This window comes from Ictidomys tridecemlineatus, unplaced genomic scaffold (assembly GCF_052094955.1).
Source record: "Ictidomys tridecemlineatus isolate mIctTri1 unplaced genomic scaffold, mIctTri1.hap1 Scaffold_58, whole genome shotgun sequence".
Classification (NCBI taxonomy): Eukaryota; Metazoa; Chordata; class Mammalia; order Rodentia; family Sciuridae; genus Ictidomys; species Ictidomys tridecemlineatus.
Genome location: NW_027523917.1, coordinates 586,689 through 602,840, shown reverse-complemented (window position 1 = coordinate 602,840; position 16,152 = coordinate 586,689). Strand labels below are relative to the sequence as shown.

The window sequence follows — 16,152 nt, the reverse complement described above, 5'->3', positions numbered from 1 at the left end:
CATACAAGTCATTGTCTTAAGGACCTAAACATGAATTCAAGCCCAGCTTCTCTCTTCCCTAAACAAGTTACTATGCTTTTGCTTCAAATTTAGATTTTAAACTGGTATTTATTAAAATATGTCTTCTTGTGATGAAATTAAGTTTTAAGAACTAAAAGATATGATAAAATAATTTTTTGATATGCTTGTGGTAATTCTAGTGAAACCTGCTGTGGTGGTTCTGAAAATTGCTGCTTATCAGCCTGTAAAATTCACCAAATATTTCAAAGAAAGGTAACTGGCTCTAAGTTTGAATCCCCTGAGTAAATGCAGGAATACTAAGAGATTTTTTTTTCTCCCCTGAGTTGTATTTTTAAAATAAATATTACTACTTTAGTAGCATGATTATAATTTTTACTTTATAGCCTGTTATTTTTTTTAAATATTTTTAGTTGTAGATGGACACAATACCTTTATTTATTTATTTTTAGGTGGTGCTGAGGATTGAACTCAGTGTCTTACGCATGGTAGGCAACTGCTCTACCACCAAGCCATGACACCAGCCCCTTTAGCTCATTCTTAAAGTAATTTTTCCTGTCATTAACTGAAAATTACTAGTATTTGTTTCTTTTTAACTTTGTCTAATTTGTTAATAATTCTACAGTGTGCTTAAGTTTAAAATAGTTGTATCTTTTTATGAGACCATGATGATGTTTAGTAGTATGAATAAAATATGATATTAAGTAACAATTAAAGTTAATGTTAAAATTGCTCTTCTTGAATGTGTATATAAATTTTACTGTGCACCAGAGAAAAATGATCATTAATTTCATTTAGGTTGCAACTGAAAGAGGATAGAAGAATAAAAGGGCGATGAGATCACACAGTTTTACCCTTTTAGCTAAAGTCACACTGATGGAAATTCATTTCTTTTGAATAGAGAAGATTACAAAATTAATAACTTTCCTAGAAGAAGGGAAATGGAATATTTGTATAATTATTTTGACTAATGGTGGAAAGTGAAATGAAGGAATTAGGAAGTTGATATTTTACTTAAGTGTGGTGAACATTTTTTAGTAAGAGCCTGTATTTCAATAATCAGAAGACTGGCATGTGTCATCTCCTATACAGGCTTCTCTTTTCTATTTAACTCTTGAATTATCAGTTTCTTGGCAGGTCTTCTTAGAAGTTCTGCAAAACATTTAGTTTATTAAATTTGCAATTGTTTGTGATTATTCTACTTTTGTAGTTTATTTAATTTTGTCACTTTTTGTTGAAATATTTATATACCCATTTTCTACATATTAATTCCCCGAAGGATAGGACCGTTTCCATCTATTCTTTGTATATATAAAGGGCACTTTAAGAATGGTACTTACAATGTCTTGTTGGGTGATTACTCAGTCATCAAATAACTAACCTCAGCTGATGACACCTCAGAGCCAGTTAAATTTGCTTTCACAACCACAGGTTGTTCTGCATGCAGTCTTGCAAATGTGTGCTCTTGGTCAGAAAGGAACTGAACATAAAAAGAACATCTGCTTTTTTTCATCTAGTGTGAAAAGAATGTCTACCTTGGAGTAAATAAACTTGGTTTCTAGGCATTTTGCTGCCACTGGAGATGACCTTAGTAGAGTCCCTTATTCACTCCATACTTCAGTTTCTCAATCTATATGACAGGAGTAGTAAGATCTAGATTTTATCTTCATGGGGTTATTAAGAGTCTACAACAAACTATTACAATTTTATTATTAATTTTTTTTAAAATTGAAGTCCTAAACAATTAGAGATATGGTTTGCTGTTTCTGTCTGTTGCCTTGCTGTTAGACTGTGCCTTTTGAGGACAGCACCAGGGTCAGAATCCTGTGTATCTGGTACCTTGTATACTGTCTGGTGTGTAGGAAGCATATAGAAATACTTGCTTAGTAGAAAAAGTAAATTTTATTACTGGGGAGGGGGGGATAAAAAGTTTGTTTTCTACTCCTGCCTTTGTTCTAATAAAGCCACAATAACAAATGAGGTTATCCTCTCTGTGCCTTGAGTTTCTTCTTGCTCAAATAAGAGGTTGGGCCAAGCCTGAGGTGTCTTCCCTCTAAAATATGAAGCTGAGACTTTATATAATGTTACTAGAATTGCATGTTTGATAAAGTGCCAATGCCTTAGACAGTACCTGACACATAGTAGGGACCAGAAGTTTTCATTTAATATGTGGAGAAAGGACCAGGGGTCTGCCTCTCTGTATGAGTGTGTGGAATGCACTTAAGATTGAGCTTTTGAGCCCATTGGTCTGATCTAGATGTGTTCTTTGGATTATGAACAGTGAGAAAATACAAGTTTTACAGTCATGTTATTACACTGTAATTTTCTAACACTCCTTTCCTTTCTGTTTGTTGTCATTTAACTGACTTAGTCTGACAGAATGAATAATGGATTCCATGTAAAATCGGAACATGCATAGCCCTGTTTTCTGGGGAAGGTGCTGTGCTTTCTGCTTTTCTATAGTAGCTGCCATCTGTATGTGAATGGACCGTCCTTGATAGCTGCTCATTCTTTATAGGGTAGCAGCTAAACCAATTGCATCTTTAACTCTGGGGCCCTTGTGTGTCTTAACCTTCAACTATGTTAGTTGCAGCTAAGTGGCAAGTGCCAATATATAGTAGTCTGAGAAGCTTTATTTTTGACTTTGTGGAGTGTCTGCTTTGCCAAAACTTCATACAGGTGCTCAGTGTGCAGAGTTAAATAGTATTGCTTTTACATTTTCCTTTTGCTTAAACTCAACCTGTGAGCCAATAAGAACTTAATGATGAATAAGTACTTACCTTGAATTCAGTTTAAACATGAGGGCTCCAAAACTTGGGCTTTTGAGCTTACAGTTCAGCTGGGGAGAAATAAACTGTTACTTGTGAATCAGATGAAAATAGAAGATATCATATACTAATCACCTGTGCAATGTGATTTGGGTAATGAATGCCTTGGACATCTGTAAATGGAAAAAATAGAGTGCTGTATTTTTGGGGAAATAGTATTTCTTATAAGGCTTTGGGGATGAGTAGATTTAAGGTCATGAAATAGACTGAAAAAGAGAAATGAATAAATAATTTTGTTTACTGTGTTAAGTGCAATTTCTATTCTGTATTATTAAGAAGAGCTCATATTCAAATTAAGAGCTTAGTACAGTTTACTATAATTTAAGAAGAAAATGGGTTTGTAAAAGCATCACTAGATCCAAATAAAATAATTTCCAATGACTGTATTGGGAGATGTTAGATTTATTTTATTTTCTTGGACATAAATGACAGAATTATTAGAATTATTTTTCTTAGTGGCGGAACCCTTCAAGGAGCATCTCTAACTCAGCCCAACTTCTTGCTTATCGGCAGATTTTGAAGCCATTTCCAGACTGACTGGCTTCTTTCCTGTTCTTCGTGTTTTCTAGGAAAAGAGATTCCACAAGTTTCTGTGGTTATCCACTCCATTGTTTAGGAAAGAATTGGTTTTTCAAAACTAAAATTGAGAGCTTTAGGGCAATTGAGTTTTTTTATATTTTAGAGAATGTAATTATTAGAATTCAGAATAGCTTATTTGCTTTGAACCACATAGAAGCTTGTAGTAAACACTTACCTATTTGGCCAAACTGAAAATTGGAATTTTCTTTCACTGGGTCTGGGATAATATTAACATCCTCAGACCCAAAGAATTCTCATTTTCCCCACTGAATAACGTTCATTATGTTTTCAATCTGCTGGGTACTAGCATGCAGAGATGAATCAGAAATATTCTGTGCCTAAGGGGAACTGACAGCCCAGTGAAAAATATGGCAGCTATCTGTTGCATTGGATTCTGTTCAACTTACCTTGAGGGAAGGGAGAAGTTTTGTAAGGCAGATGGCATGTCTTTTAGTGTCTTTTGCCTATTCCATGGTTGGCTTGTGCCAGGCCATTTTTATGTGTCTAATTTAACTTTCACGAGATCCCTGCAAGGTGAACAATATCATCATCACCTTACAGTGGCCTAAAACCACAGGGAGTGAATTTTAGTTATTTGCCTGCTGTCGTATAGCCAGAAAGTGGCAGGACTGGAACACAAATTATTTTCATGTACAGGGCACTTATTTATCAATACATAGAGCCTGTCATGAGTAGTATATTACTTTTTTGGTGTATGTCTTTAGATTTTACATTGCCCTAACTGTGGGAGACAAGCCACTTCATTCGTTCATTCAAAGTCTGAATGTGGACCAATAATCACACATTTTTAATATGGTATGTTGATTTCAGTGGGAGTGGGGCGCAGGGGAGAAGTTTGCTTGAGTTGACTCTAAGACCCTTTCTGTGGGTGTTGGAAGACAATATGAATTATGTAGTTTTTTTCATTCGTGGATTTTATGTTTTTGGTGGGGAAGTTATTAGAGCAGTTTATTGCAAGTAAGACAAAGGCAAGAGAAAATACAGTATACCCGATAGAGGGGCAGGCAGGTAGGCTATGGATGAGAATGCCCATAAGTATTCTTTTTTTGAGAGAGCCTCACTGTTTTCATGTATATAAGAGATGAGGCAAGAGTAGGCCTTAAAGTTTCTAACATTATGCTGTTAAACCAGAAAGGTAAAAATCATACTTTTCTGGTTGGCAAGTAGGGAATGAATTAAATTAGCCCAGGAGGTTATCAGTTTTACTAATAAGAAATTTACCTTTTTCATAGTTAACTCTGTAAAACTCAATTGTTTGGTGCTATCGAGAGGGGATTTGGGGTTTACAAAAATTCTTGGCTGTGGTTCAATTTCTTTTAGACTTAATGTTTTACAGAATCTTTGGTTACATTTTTCACATCTTTAATTAAAATGACATAAATGATAACAATTATTATTTGTCTTTATTTTCTAAAGGACCTAAAAAGTCACCCAATCCCATTTTCATTTAACAGATAAGAAAATTAAGGTGCAGAAAATTAAGTGATTTGCTCAAGATCACAAAGCTAGCATTAATATAATTTAATGGTTATTTTTAGCTTATAGCATGACTAGAACATTTGAAAAAATATTTAGAAATGAAGTTTCTATTAGCAACAATAATATTCATTTGAATTTAAATGATTCTAATGTGGAATATGAGGTTCATTCTCCCAAAGAGGCACTTTACTTGTCAGAGGATTTTAAATAATAATGATTTAAAGTTAAGAGCCCCATGATTTGATATAGTCTGGAGGTGTCATTCATGCATTTACCACAAATCTTTGTAGAACATTCAATCTGTTGCTTTAGCCAGGGTAGATAAATGAGTATTTTGGAGACTGAGAAGTACAGTACAAGTCTTGTGTAACCTTGTTGAGATGGTCTAGTCAGAATTAAGTCTGTACTGACATTTTTGTTTACTGGAGAGTTTCATGTTTCAACGTTTTGTTCATTCATAGGTTCATGGATTATAGGTAGGAAGACCACAAATGAAATTTGTAACCAAAAAGAAGTTCTTGAAAAGAAATATGTTCATGAACTTAAAGTGGGAATTACTCATTGTATACTTAAATATTGACTTTTGCATGGACCAAGTAATCTTTGTTCCTTAGGACTGCTTCAGGCCATTGCCCTCTCTAATAACTGAGGCATTGTTGCTCTCGTTTGAGCTTGTTCTATGGAATCTTGGCAATGCATGCATCCTCTTTCTGCATGTAAAAGCATGAGTAAATATTTTTTCTTAGCTTTGATATTTTTGTAGCTTACATTTTATATGAGCCAGACTAATATAATGTAATACCAGGATTACATAATTTAAGACGTCAGGGTTGCTTCCAGGGCTATGCGATAAAGTATTCATTTATCAGGAAGTTTACAAGCTGTATTTGTTGCTCATTCACTACCTGTAGAGAAACACCACAGAGCTGTTTTCCAAATGAGAAAATGGAGTCAAAGAACTTAAGGCCAGAGGGAATGGTTTCCTTAGAACTTAAGATAACATTTATAATTTGTTCAGAATTCAGTCCTAGTAACTATTGATTTTAGTAACATATAGTTTTGAAATTCCAAAAATTTCCAACTATTGTTGTTACACAAAAAACTATTTTTGATAAAAATATGATCAATAAAATTTTTTATGTGTGTCTAATTTAACCTTCACGAGATCCTTGCAAGGTGAGTAATATCATCATCACCTCACAATGGAGTAAAATGACAGGGAGTGAATTTTAGTTATTTGCCTGCTGTCATATAGCTGGAAAGTGGCAGGACTGGAACACAAATTATTTTCATGTACAAAGCATTTATTCACCAGTACACAGAGCCTGTCATGAGCAGTATATTACTTTTTTGGTGTTTGTCTTTACCATTATTAGAAGAAGATACTTTCCATTTTCCTAAAGTCATGACATGGGGAAAGTAGCACCGCCAGTCTGGATGATGAACTGGTCAGCAGGCTGAGGACCTAATCTGTCAGACTGTGGTATGTGTACTTATGTGTTTGCTTGTAAGTGGGGAAGGAGGGGAGGCAAGTAGTGAAGGGGGAATAGAGTAGTAAACACCTTTGAAATATAATAGACTTTAGGATTCACTAGAAGTACTGAGTTCTGTACCTTGGGCTAGATGTCCTAGTAAAAAATTAAGTAGCTATAGGTGGACACAATATCTTTATTTTATATTTGTGTGGTTAAAAAAATTAAGTAGCATACTCTTGTCATTGTCATTTTTCATCCCTCAAATAATAGCTCCATTTTTTAATATTTAAATGTAAGTTTGAAATAGTTCAGACTTAATAGTAGTTAGAATGCTTTTGGATACAACTAATAAAAAACCCAAATCAGAATTTAAACAGGGAAAAGTTATTACATATGTAACCAGGATGTTTTAAGGGGGATTTATTTCTTTCAGGTTGAAGCATGTGTTTTCTCTGTGTTTCTACTGTGCCATCCTAGACGTGGAGGCATGGACCCAGGGGGCTTTCTGGATGGTTACAAGATGGCTGCTATTATGTAGATGTTGGAGCCATCCTCCAGATGTTAGAGTTGAAACACAATATTTAGAAGCCTTGTGTTTCTTATTTCTTTTTGAAAACAATGACACTTCCTCCTGTGTGTGTTTTTATGTCCCCACCTCCACATCCTACAGGTTTTTATTCACATATTATTGACCAATGTTAATTTTTAACATGTCCCAACTTAACCCGGGTGGGGGAAATAGATCTGCCATAATTAGCTTAGACAAATCAGGGTTCTTCAGTTGGGCCTGGAATATATGTTAGCTCTTCCTGAAGCACATGACTAGTCTGAGAATGGTAAATTCTAAAAGTCAAGTTCCATTAAAAGGAAGGACAAGGTTGGGGAAAGAGTGTGAATTAAGCAATGTGTGTTACTACATTGATGTCTGATGTTCAAGGTCATCTCAAAAGCATTGAAAATGTTTTCATTAGGAACAGTGATTTAAATATAGGAAGATAATAAATATATTTTAGCCTAATATGAAAATTTATTTTCTTTACATATTTCCTACATGTAGTTGTAAAGAAATATGAAATAGTACAAGGGTCTAGATATACGGTTCTGTATAATTCATTCTTTTTAATTTTTTTAATTCTTTTTATATGACAGTAGAGTGTATTTTAACACTATACATACTTGGTGTATAGCTTATTCTAATTAGGATCCCATTCTTGTGGTTGTACATGATGTGGAATTATACTGGTCATGTATTCGCATATGAACATAGGAAAGTTATGTTCAGTTCATTGTACTGTCTTTCTTATTCTCCTCTCCACTCCCTTCTCTTCATTGTCCTTTATCTAATCCAATTGAACTTCTATTCTTCTCCTCTCCACTTTCCTTCACTGTGTGTTAGCATCCACGTATTAGAGATAACATTCAACCATTGGTTTTTTGGGGGACTGGCTTATTTCCCTTAGCACGACATTCTTCAGTTCCAACCATTTACCAGCCAATGCCATAATTTCACTCTTCTTTATGGCTTACTAACATTCCATTTTGTATATATACCACATTTTCTTTATCCATTCATCTGTGGAAAGGTACCTAGGTTGGTTCCATAGCTTAGCTGTTTTGAATTGAGCGGATATAAACACTGATGTGGCTATAATTCATTCTTGTAAATAGCTTGCATTTAAAAAATTTTCATGTAATTCCTTAGTCCATTTCATGTTGCTATAACAGAACACGTGATGCTAGGTAGTGCATAAAGAAAAGAGATTTATTTGGCTCATGATTCTGGTGGTGGAAGGTGGTCCAAACAGCATGGTGCTAGTATTCTGGAAAAGTTCCCTCCCCCACACCCATGGCTATCACAACATGGTCAGGAAGTAGAAAGGAAACCAATGGACTGCGTAGAAGGGCCAATTGCATGGTGTGGCTTTGCTTTCCAATAGCCCAGTTTATCAAGAACTAATTCAGTCCCATGAGGTTTGACCTATTCCAAGACATCATGAATCCATTCATGAGGGTATAAGTAACACTGTAACCTAGTTACCTTTCATGAGGCCCTACCCCTTAAAAGTTTGACTACTCCAACATCATTTTATTGGATACCAATCTTCCAGCATATGTCCTTTTGAGGGATAAACCATATCCAAAACCATAGCACCCAGGAACAAAGTATATGTATGTCTTCACACATGAACCAAGTTTTGTAAAACATTAAAATAGAGATTCTGAATCCAAGCTTGAAAATGCTCTTTGACATTATGAATTATCTTCCTGGTTCACAGCTAATCTCTAATAAGCTAACAGTGTTAACATGTTTGTTATCACAAACTCTGGTTTACTTTTGGAATTTGACCCATATATTGGTTTTCTTATCATAAGGCCAAATAGTGTGAAGTCAAATGATCTTTCTAAATTTATGGGAATTGGCATTTAATTATTTTTGTTTCTGTGTCAAAAATCCCTTTTCTATTTCAATTGAATGTGGTATTTTGATGTGACTTTTTTGGCCTCTGAACTCAAATTAGGCCAATTGTTCTGAATAATCTTTCTTTCTTTTTCTGCCAAGTTTCTTTCTTTTCTGTCCTCTGAACTCTAACTGCTTTGTTCTCTACAAACTGCCTCTATAGAATTGGAACATGAGGCTGTCTGGGTCAGGGCAAACCAGCTGGGCTTGACAGAAGTTAGGGTTAGATTAGCTTCATTTGACAAGGATCAGTACGTCTGATCCAGTTGCTAAATCTTGGAAGACTAGAATTTTCCATTCTATAAGCACAATTCCATGACATCTTGCCTTTCTTTTGCTCTTAAGACATCTTCATCTTAGTTGTATCTATTTCTACAACCTCTCAAATCTGAATAATTGTCTTAGATCCATCTAATGGTCAACTACATACCCCTGTCCCGTAGTTCACTTGATCCCCTCTGTCACCCCTTTAATCAAAGCTTTCCTATGCCTGTGGTTCCATTTCTGTGTAACTGGTGTCCAGGTTAGGCATTCTGACATTTTTTTTCTTCATCATTCATTCAGCAAGTATATGAGGTAGGTTCAAGCACTGAGGGGATGAGGGGATGACACACATTTATAAAATAGGATGCAAATCTCTGAAGAACAATGGAAGAGGAGAGGCAAGACTTGGACTCAACTGTAAAGTTACCTATAAAGCAAGGTGGGAAGCTGAAGGTAACTGTGGACTTTGCTCTCCCTCATGGGAAGAGCCTCACTCCCGCTGCACTGTGCAGACGTGGCTGTAGCAGAGCTCTTGCTAATGTCTTCTATTTGTGATTGTAACACTGGAAACTCTCCTTCAAGATTGCACATCACATTTCTATCGGCCATATTCCCAGCATCCTTGTAGATAAATAAAGGACAAGGGTTTTTTTTTTTTAACAGAGAAATAAAGAAGCAGAGTGGCTACAGCACTGCTGAGCTGGAAGTCAGAAAAGTCCTCATCTTCTGTCCATCTCAGCTCCGGATCACCTCCCCTCCTCTATAGCCTTTGTCATTAAACCTCTTTTCTTGCCATTCATCACAACTGTAATGTGCTATCATGCTCAGTCTCCCCAAGTAAATCTTAATCTCTTTGCACACAGAAATAGTTGTGGGGTTTCTGTGTTTTTTTGTGGGTTGTGGTACTTTTCTATAATTTGTTTGGATGCAGAGCTAGACAGAGTCACGTAAAAATGAATCAAATTTTGAAATTGTGACTTTTTGTCTGAGCAGTTGTGTATCTCTGAAGTACACAAGGGAATCCTAGTCCTACTATATTAGAGCCACATTTTGTATCCCACTGGTTACTAGTTATGTAGAAAAGAGGCCCTGATAAGTTTCATATTTTACCTAGCTTTTGAGGAGTATTATGTTCTAATATAAGCTCTGACATTTTGTTTATATTGTGACTTCCCCTCTTTGACCCTGTTTCCTTTTCTGTCAAATTAAGATATTGGCCTTGTTGTTACCTAGGTCTGCTCTGGCCTCATGAGCCTGTGACCTGAGACCTTTCTGAACTGTAAACTTCTCTCCCCTGATTGCTTTTTAGGGACTCCTGTGGAAGCCCATCTTTCTGTCCCCTGCTGCATGTTTTAGAGCCATATGAGAGAAGCCTGGATTGATAAGAGTAGGAGAGGGGGTATTTTTTCTGTTTAAAATCATAGAATTATAAGTAAGCCAAAACAGGTGGGAAAATCCTCTCAGATTAATGCAGCTTGAATGGAAGACTCATGCGGGAGAGCCCTGTGTGCTTCAGTGTGATGGGAATAAATAATTCTGCTTATGAAATAGTGCTCCTAAGTTTGCTTATTAAGAAAAATTTTAGAGAGAGGAAGGAGTTGGTAGTATAATGGAGAGAGAGGGCACTTCCTTAAATATATTTCTTCAATATTCAGTTGATAAATGTGTATATGTAATTTACGTAGGGCAACAATGTATCCTTTCAATACATGTATACATGTATACAGAGTTAATAATCAGATCAGGGTAAGTGGCGTATCCACCACCTTATGTTTCTTTGTGTTGGTAACATTCAAAATCTGAGAACAGACTTTTTCATCCTGCTTTGGCATGTCTCTGCTAATAAACTAGAAACTCCTGAGGCTAGAAAAGAGACATCGTGGCCTATGAGTGAGACCACATACCTGTACCCAGATAAATGATGTGCAAGTGAGCCCAGAATCATGTCAGTAATTTGAGGAAAGTGTAGGATGGGAATGTTATGCCTGGGGCCTACAGAAGGATTTTTCACTAGAAAGGAAAATATTTTATTAATGACCAAACCAGTTGTGTTGATATCAGACTGGATCATTAAATGTATCACTTGCTGAGAACTAGTAAGGATTCCCAAAGAGTAAGTCATGCCTGAGTCACCTCATTGTTAATGGGATTACTAGGATGGTGGATATAGACAGTGCAGCTTTATTTAATATTTGATTTACTTAAATGAAATCAGACTAGATTGCATGTTTATCAAATTTGTGTGTGAAGTAAACATTACAGGCAAGGGAATAGAAAAATCAAAATAGTTTTCAAGCATAGGCATGACAAACACAATTTCAGCCTTGTGGCCATTACCTCTGTGTGGCTATTACTTCTGTGTGGCTGGAGGGGAAGGGTTCAGTTGAAAGCCATATACTCTAGTTTCCATTTAATTTGTGATGTGTTGTTTTTGTTTGATTGTTTGTCTGATATAGTCCATAATTGAAAAGTAATATTCAAAATAGCTCTAGATTGATGGGCTGAGACTATCAAGATAACATTTAATAGAGATATGTATCATATTCTGATTTTTTCAATTAAAAATCATACACATGCAAAATGAGGGATATCTGGCTTCATGGAAGTTTTTATGAAAAGTAAACAACAAAAAAGTCTTGTGGAATGGGATTTCCTTGTGACCTGTGACAATTGTAGTGTGACAATTGCCACTTTTTGATAGCAGAGGCAATAATCCCCCTGAACTCTGTTGCTTAAACTAAACCCCACATTATTCTGTTTATTATTCTGCTCTGGGATCCCCATTTTAGAAGGGTCATTGATAAACTAATATTTATGCAGGGGAGGTGACCAACATAAGGAGGAAGCTAAACATCTGGAAATCATTAGAATGGAGAAGACTTAGAGGCAACGTGGTGATTGTCTTTACATACTTGATTGTCTTTACATACTTGAGGGCAGAAGGCACACAATTTCTTTCTTTCTTTCTCTTTTTCCTTCTCAATAAAATAGTTGGAGATTTCAGCTTTTAATATAAAAAAGAGTTCTGTGAAAGTCAGCCTTCTCCATCAAGGACATAAAAATTTTTCTAATGCTGAGCTGTCCATAGTGTTTGAGGAAAACTGATCATACGTTGAGAATATTTTGTGAAGGGTTTCTGCAGTGTGTCTGTATTTGGGTTAGATGACTATCCAAGGCATCTATTTGGGATGTCTTATTTCAAAACAGTGGAACCACTCGGAATTTAGTAGATTCTAAATGGGCAGTGAATTACATGATAGAATCTTCCTTTAATGGAAGTATATTTGATGCATATTTGCAGATTTTTAAATGGATCTTCAGTTTCCCAAAGAAAGGGGTGCAGTTTTTAACGTGGCCTGCAAGGTTATGGTGATCTGCTCCTAAATGGTGCCCTCCAGGAATTAATTCACCTAAATTTAGCTTCTAAATAACTTCTATAACTTTGTTCTGAAAACATTTTTTGGCCTATGTGATGTTATGTCTGAAAAGCATTCCTTATTAATTTAATTATCTTTTTTTGTGTGTGGTTGCTATATTTTTCTCTATTCCAGATGTTGGCTTAAGCCACATTTGTTTTCTGAGAAGCATAAGAAACATCTGAGTCTTTGAGAAGTTAGAGATGCTTTTCTGAATTGATTGAAATAGATAACTCTTTGTGGTCCAAACTTACCAGAGGAACTTTTTGAACGGAGATCCCTGCAGAGAGAGTAGCAGAGTCCTCAAGCCTTGCCCATTACAAAAGTAGAAACACCCAAGAATAGGGCTTTCCCAGTACTGTTAATGTAGAATATCCTCTTCCCCCAGCATAGAATTCCCAGACTCCACCCTTCCTGTGGTTACCACTGATTTCCAGGAGTCTTAGGGAAACAGGGTACAGGAAATGAGTCTCCCTACACCATCCTCATTTGCTAAGAGTTGTTGGTGAAAGAAGGAACCTGCTACCTCATCAGTCTGGAAACCCTGACCTCTTGGTTTAAGTAGTGTGACTGTGTGACACCAGGCCAGGCTTTGGGCCAGATGTCAAGGTGAGATGTTCATTTCTGCTCAAGGGGTTTTCAGTTGCTCACTTTTCCTCTTTGCCTATAGACTAAATTGTGCCCACTCTTTTTTTTTTTTTTCACAGACATGTCAATGACCCCAGTGTTAGTTTCTTTGAGGCTGATTGTATCACAGGGACATATATTTGAAATAAAGCCATGAGACTTTGGTGATGGCATTTTAGGATTTAAATAAAGAAGACATAGAAGCAGCGTTTGGAAGGTTCTTTCCCAGTGCTGGTGGAATCACACTGGGCAACTGCCTACTCTGCCTCCTTACTGTGGCTCTGCCTAGTTTTTATTTGGAGAGCTGTGCTTGTGGCCTTCCGAATTCTATGTAGCAGTAGCTGAGGTTCAGCATGTGAAATGAAATCATGTTTTTTGTATTCTATGGCTGTTTGCATAAAAATATACTCTGTTGTCTGACACCAATTTTTTTTCCCCTCTCGGTTCCTAAAGAGGGCCCAGCCAATTTCATCTCTGATGACAGATCTCTTTAAGACCTTTTTTCTAAGTATGTCTTTGAGCAAGAGGAATGAGGAGTTCACCTCTTATGGAATGCATTGACAAAGCAAGCTAGAAAAACAAAACTTGTAGGGAAGAGCTTTTCTTAAATGTTATCTGTTACTTTAACAGGCCAATTCAGGTCATGTTAGAACAACTTATTTGATCTGCAAACAATCTCATTCTTAGGTGAAATTTCTGACAATGATGATAATCTGTGGCCTATTGCTGCCATTCACTCTAAAACTTAGAATCCAATCAGTTGATTGTTGGCTAAACATTCCTTGTGTACTTAGTGGTGTTAGGTCTTGGGCAAAATGCTAAGTAAAGAAAAAGGTCTTCATCCTCAAAAAGAATATCCAGTCTAGCTGGTGAGATAGAACAACAGCCTATAGGCCTGACCATGTATATTAACCACTTCCTTATAGGATATCTATCCTAAGGATAAGGCTTAGTGGGTTCCAGAAATTCCAGAAAGCTTCCTCAAGTAGCAGAGCAGGGGAAAAAAGGAAATTCAGCTTGCCATCTCGAGGACTTTTAGAAGTCACTCATGGTGATTTCATGTGAGAACAAAGTCAGGCCATGCACTCTGCAGACAGTGGGGCCCAACAAGGGGGAGATTGTGATAGAGCTTTATGATTCATAACTTGGAAGTCATCATAAAGAGCTTTGCTTCCACTTGAACCATGGGTGACCCAAGAAATTCACAAAAATAAATGACTTATTGTTTAACAGGAGAAACCATTGATATGGAATAAGAACAGTATTTGCCCCAAAGACGGCATTTTACTCTTGTGGGAATACTGAATAGTAATGGGGGAAAGTTTAAATTTAGTAATATTAAAATTTTTAAATGCTTTAGCAATATTTTTCCAAAAGGAACTGTCATTTTCTTGGCCATAAATATTTTCTCAAAAATAGTAGACAAGGTGCTAAGCAGGCATTTTAAATTCTAACTTAAGGATTTCACAGTACCAAGTTCCAAATGCTGACAATATGCAGTTTTTTTATCCTATGTAGTAGGGATCATTTTAAGTCCAGAAGTATATATGTATATTTTTCTTTTCAAACAGATATGAATTAGGGAATAAGTAGGCAGGCAAAGATTAATTATAGTAGGCTTCAAATGAAGACATGGAAAAATAACATTATAGTATGTTTTGGTTATCTTTCCCTGACTGGCATAGCTTTTTTCTACTCTGCTTCTGAGTCTTGACCCTTGCTAGACTATAGTACACCCTCCTGCCCAACCTCATTCTCAGGGGACAAGTTCAAAACCCCCACTGGTGCCTGAAACTATAAAGTACCAGATCCTACGTGTACTATGTTTGTTACTATAATACCACACACTATAGCTGTAACTTGAATTGTGGCAGAAAAACTAGCATGAATTTCTTTTTTCTCTCTTTACAGTTTCACAGGGACTACTTCATTTGTTCTTATCATAAATCTTACCACCAACCTGATTATTCTCTTTCCTTATTAAGTTGAGAACTTCTACTTTTTAGGAATCATCTTATATTGGGCATATCTGAATTTCAAGCATCACTGTTGTTATGACTTGAACACAAGCACTCATTACTGCCATGGTCAGTCTGATAAGTGAGGTGGCTGGCTGTTCACAGGTGGGTAGCATCTATATTGTGGATATGCTGCACAAAGGGCTGACTCACGTCTCTGGTGGAACAGAGCAGGGTCGCATGAGATTTGTTCATGCTATTCAAAATGGTACACAAACTAAAACGTATCAATTGTTTATTCCTGGAATTTTCCATGTGGTATTTTTGGGCCATGGGTAACTGAAATTGCAGAAAGCAAAACCTCAGCTAAGCAGGGACTCCTTCATTTATAGTCTAGTTAAAACAAGCTTCATTAGTCACATTGGCTGGACTAGATGCATTGTGACCTGCATGTTTTGCTTGTTCCTCCTTAGCTTATTTTTCTCACTCACCTGGAACATTGAGACATTCCGCTGCTTGTCTCCCTCCAAGCCAGTTACAGACATCCTCTTTTTTATAATATATGTTCTCTTTTTTATGTTTATGATCAAGAAGTTTATTTGTTGGCATTGGAGAATGTTTGCACTATTGCATGACTACATGAATTGAAAATATGTAAAATATATATGAAATTGGATGGGCCCCTCTCATGAAAGAGAGAAAAGAGTAAATGGTCATAGGTCAGCATTAATAAGCATTTGTTCTACCATGTGTTCTCATATCACTTGAATTTGTGACCATTCTTCATCACCATTAAATATATTTACTGAGGGCCTGTTCTGTGCCCTTGTCTAACATCCTGGGTCTCATCTCTTGTTTGAAAGAGAAGAGAGGTCTGCAGTCCATCTTCTGTGGTCAGATGTTAGAAAAAGTTCTGTGTTCATAGGCTCCTACTTCCTCCCCTCCTAATCATTCCTCAGACTACTGCAGCCAACTCTTCTACCACTGCGCTGAAACTGTATCTAGAAAGGTGAAATTGTAGTGACCTCC

General features: G+C 36.4%; 1 protein-coding gene across 7 annotated transcripts in view; it reads left to right on the top strand.

Moving 5' to 3' along the window:
- The window catches only part of LOC144374108 (transport and Golgi organization protein 1 homolog), a 134,633-nt gene that overhangs the window by 16,276 nt on the left and 102,205 nt on the right, over positions 1-16,152 (top strand). The window lies entirely within an intron of this gene.